Source organism: Thalia democratica, chromosome 5 (assembly GCF_965202585.1).
Source record: "Thalia democratica chromosome 5, ktThaDemo2.hap1.1, whole genome shotgun sequence".
NCBI classification, from domain to species: Eukaryota; Metazoa; Chordata; class Thaliacea; order Salpida; family Salpidae; genus Thalia; species Thalia democratica.
In genome coordinates, this window is record NC_139169.1 from 49,696,751 (window position 1) to 49,702,421 (window position 5,671).

Here is a 5,671-nt window from a genome sequence, read left to right on the forward strand (position 1 = left end):
TACGTGACAAAAAATATTTTTATACATTATGGTGGTTTAATTGTGAAAAAAATACATGCTTTTAAAATAAAAGAACTCTTTTTGATTTTATCAATATCATAAATAAATTTCAAAGTATAAATTTTCTTTAAAACTAATGGGTTAAAAAAATCATTAAAAAATAGTTATGTTACTTGATTATATTTAAAATTATAAACCAAATATTTTAGCTCAAAAACAATCAAAAAGAAAAAAAAAAAAATATTTAGTACTAAATAAAACAACTAGTACAAATAAAAGAGTAGTAACAATCTATTAAACATAAAATTTACATTCATTAGACTAAAACCGAATAAATGAATCTTGCTTATTTTCAAATCTTGTTTATTTTTTGAAAGTTTTTATCGTTACAATCAAAAGCAAAATTAGTCAAAACATAGAGTTGTATAGTATAGCAATTGCCATTTTTGTTTGTGCAAATTTTTAGTTAAACTACTTTGAATAATACTAAATGAACTAAATGTTAATAAAGTAGGTGCTGTTATAACTATAATTTTATTGTTTAATTTGTTTTAAAAGTATAAAAACCATATTTTTTTAAAGTATCTGTATTTTGATATGTTAGTGTATAAGAAGCATAGTTTACTAGTTAAACTAGTCATAATGTTTATTTAAAATTTCAAACTTTATTAAGTTTTGAAAATTTAATAAGTAGATAACGTTTGCAAGTAGAGTTTATATTTATATTTTCAAATCTCACTGTTGTAGTTTTACGATCTCTACACAACCAACTATATAAATCACTATCAAATTTTAAAACTCAATATGATTTTTTATAGTACTTATTAGTTTTACAAAATCCTAGTATTTTAGTCTTGAAAATTTACATACATATATTGTATCATAAATTTCGCGAATTTTTGTGAAAAAACAAGTAGATTTTAACTTATTTTTTATCATTTAATTTATTTTGTCTACTTATGACACAAAAATGATTTGACTCATATATTTTTAAGTGCTCTAAATCTTGTGGAAATTCAGGAATTCAGAGAAGACAAACATCTTGCGGGCATCCGAGAGAAAATATAAGTTCAGAGTTTTGTACTTCTCCTGCTCCTATAAAAGAAAGAATATGCAATAACGTTTCTTGTGGTTTGCTTTTTTAACATTAATAAAAACTACAATAAAACAACACAATTTATAACATATAATTGCTGTTTTTTACATAACTGTATAATAGATTAAGGTCGTAACTTTCATTGTCGGCGGTCTGGTTTAACAAGAAATTCTTGTTCAGGTCATTTAATTTAGTAAAGTAATGCTATAAAATCTTGAAATTTTTAAGGTAGAATTATAATGAAATGATCATTCAATTAGCACTACTCTGTACAAAACAAAACTAAGATCACTTATCAAAGAATTTTATATAAAAATCAAACTTTGATTCTTTTGCACAAGATGTTTTTAAGCTTCAAAAAAATATGTCGCGTACTAGATCCTTTTTCTTAGAGGGCCGGATCCGCCCTGTGGGCTGTAGGTTGCCCACCTCTACACTAAACTAAAATTAAAACAACATTCTGTTAGTTTAATAAAACTTAAGTAAAGTTAAACTATTATGGTATAGTTTCTTAAAGTATTTGTTATATTTAGACATTTTTTAGTCAATTTTACTTACGTGTGTCTTTTATATTAAAGTAAATAATATAAAGAACTTCACTAAAAGACAATCAATAACAGCAGCTGAGACAACCTACGACCAGTATCGTCCTTATTTAGAGTAAACATAGTTTGATACTTGATTATCAGAAATAGTACAATGAAAGAAGAAAAAAAAAAAGTTTTAGATTCCTGTTTCAAAAAAAATCATTTTAGTTTATATCTAAGGACTCAATTTAATTTAGATGATGTTGAACCAATAGAAACATGCATTAGTGGAGATGGAGCCATCTGTAATACCGATGAGCCTTTAGAAACATTATGTCGTCCTAAATCAACTGCTGATCTTTGTTGTATTAAATGTTTAGTGTATAGATCTAGCAAAAATACGAAACAAAATGACAGCAATCCTGTCCTAGGAAGAGTTAAAATAAATTTTGAAGGTCGTTCTGGCACAGGTTTTAAAATAAAATATTATTTCTAAATTTATATATGTTTATTACATACAACTCTAACAAAGTTTTAGGTTAGAGTGTTTTATGTATTGTCTTTATTGTAAGTAAATTAATCTCTAAAATTAATGTCGCCAAAACTTAAGACACCTTTTTAACTTACAAAATATTTTGAAAACAATAGCTGATAGTTATAAATTAAGTATAAAATAAAACTAATTTGTTGCTAAAGCAAAAATCAGAAATATGGATCAAATTTTAGAAAGAATTTTTTTTAAGACAGATTTTGATTTTTAAGTCAGTAGACCTAACTTTTTTTCAATGTTTTAATACTTTGTTGATACTTTGGAGTAAGATTGTTTTTTTCTTGTTAACGATTCTAATTAAAAAATATATAATTTGCGTTTTTGAAATTATAAGCTTTCCTAGATTGCTTACGTGTAATTTTATGATAAAATCATAATAAATATGCAACAAACAATAAAGTATTAAAATATTGAAACAAAGTTAGGTATACTCACTTAAAAAATAGAGTCATTTTTTACTATTTTTTAAAAAATTTCATTAATACATATTAATAGAATATACTTCAACTGTGTACAAAAGTTAAGTTAGGATACAATGATCTCTAACTACTAGTATAACCTAATTCAGTGTTATAATATTTTTTAAACATGGTTTACGACTAAAATTTGAAAAAGCATACAAAAATTATAAGAAAATTACACACTTTAAACCTTTTTTTAAAATAATTTAATCATTTTTGCACTTAATAGTCTTAAAATAAACCTATAAAAATATATTTTTATACAGCTAGGTAAATCAAAAAAAAACATTAGAAAATTTAAACAAATTTATGATTGCAGATAAACATAAAAATTCTCTAAGTCGACGAAAAAAGAAGTCTAAAAAACCTAAAAGATACCAGTGAGTTAGGAAAGGAAAAGGAGTACAAGAAAGGAGATACAGCGAAGAATTAAGAACCAAAGTCACTGCTTTTTACTGCCTTTTGAAAAACATTATTTAATCTGACTGTATTTTAAGATGTAAGATTTTATTAAGTTCAGAAAAAAAATTGAGTTTTTCTTTTGTTTAAATACTGTTGTCGATACTTTATTTGTATACCTTTATTCATTTTGATATTGTTTTAAAGCAAATAAAAACCTGTTATAAGTCTAATTTCAATAAATGATAAAAATATATTGTTTTTTCAAGTAATTGCTTCGAAAAATTATTTAAATTTGTCTTTTTTCTAGATATTAAATTCTTTTTTTTTGTATAAAAAAAGAAATTGTTAGCAGTAAAATAGTTAAAGTATAAAATACATTAAAAATATATTATATTATTTATTATTCTTTCAAACATTCTTTTTAAATATATCAGCTAAGGTATAATGTTTATTTAAGTTTTAACTTTTGTCTATACAATAAATTTCATTATAATAAGTGGATAAGTTGTTTTATACGCTTGTGTCAACTAGTCATGTTTTAACAGAAAATATTAATCATAAACTCTACTAGACAGAATACTTTATTAAGTAATAAATGTTTTATGAAATATTTTAAATGTTTTTTTCTGATACTACTTAATTTTGATAATTGATAAAGCCGTTTAAACTTCAGTTTTGAATAATTTAGATAAAATTAAAATTATCATTGTTAACAATGTTAAAAAATTTCAAATACCTCAATAAAACTTTGGTCGATTTCAAAACAATTTAATTAAAGAAAAAAAAGTTAGATAATAAAGAAAGATATGTGTAGTTAGTGTTTTCTATTGTACAAGAAAAGTATTGCAAAAAGAAAATACAAAAGGGCTGGTCATGCCAATTCGATCATCACACCACAAGTTTCGGTAGACTGAGACTGGTTTCGTCCTTATTAGGACTCATCAGTCAGTCACAACCGAATGTAACTGATGATGGCATGATCATCCCTTTTGTTAAATTTGAGCTTGTCTCACGGCAAACGAAAGTCCGGACTTCTGTTCTGCAGACTTTCGCCGATGTTTTTTTTTGAAAAAGAAAATACGTGCATCTTTTTAGAATTTGGTTCAGAATATTTAGTTATGTTAATGTTTAAAAATTTTACATTTTTTCCTTGTATTCTTTTTTTGTGTACTTAAATGAAATTTACAAATTAAAAGCTGTAAAGTATTATCTTTTTTTATTTTTATCTAAACAAATATTTTAAAACAAAAAGAATGTTAAAAATTACTGTTGTACAAAATTACAAGCCTATTTATCAATAACTTTGTTACTTTATCTAGCAATTAATTTTTAATTAATGTAATTTATAAAAAAATAGATAAAAACAAACATTGCTTACTCTTTAGACTAATTCTTTAACATTAAACATATAATCCAAAAATTAAATTTATAAAAACTTGTAAATTAAAATATTTACTTTAGATATAAGTTTTAATTTTTTGCTGCTTGAACTTAGATTCATATAAGTATATAGGCAAAAAAAAATTTTTATCAGAAAACTTTCAAAATAACTTAGAGTTATATTTCGTTAGAATATTGAATATTTATTTAGTAATCTAATTCATACAACTTATATCTTATTTAAACCTTGCTTAAAGTAAAAAGTAGTCTGAGGCATTTACTTTATTAAGCCTTTAGTATCTCTAGTAAACTACTAGATAGTAAATAATTTTAGCATATCCTTAAGATGTTTGCTTGATATAATTGTGCTTGCTTTGATTTTTAAGTATATAATTTGAAACTTTTAAAAATAATTTACTTTTTAATTAACAAAAAAAAAGAACTATGACTCTTGGACAAGACCTTAAACTGTAGACAAGCAGTGTACGACTCGAAAACCAAAAAGTTTTTTGTACAGGTTCTTGGACCAGTGAATTTAAGCGCTTTTTGTGTCATTCAATATACGATATTACCTACAACAAATTAAAATTAATTACAGTTCTAATTAAAAACATAAGGCATCTTTTCTTCTTTCATTAAACTAATCAGCTAACTAAAGATAATCGGAGTTAATATTAGCGAAGCAAAAATTATCTAGCTATAGTTTTTTTGGATTAAAAAAATTAACTTTAATAATTGTAAACTTAAATAACATAAATGTAATATAATACATTTAAATTCTAACGTGTTTTAATAAGAAAAATATTTAAAATAACAAGTCCAATTAATTGCCTAATTCTAAGTTTTTCGTGTAGTTTTATATACTTACACAAAACTATCAATACATCGTTAATCGTACTACCAGCTACTAGTTATATATTACAACAAACAAGCAATAAGTAGTCACGTTAAAAGTTGTATTTTTTTTTTTTTTCAAAACAGTGTATTTGAAAACAGTTTTTTAATATAAACTATTGATTATAGTAAAGTAAATGCGAATATAAAAGTAAAAAATAAATAGCATACAGTTATATAGAAAAAATGTACAGACCATTATAAGCATGAAAATAAATATTTCTTTTTGATGATTTATTTACAAAAAAACTCACTACAAAAATAAAAAGTAAGTGATGATAAAGAAGTATCTATAATTTTTTTATTTTTAGTAACTTCATATGAGCAAAGTTCGAGGGGGTTGCTACAGATTTCAAAAAAA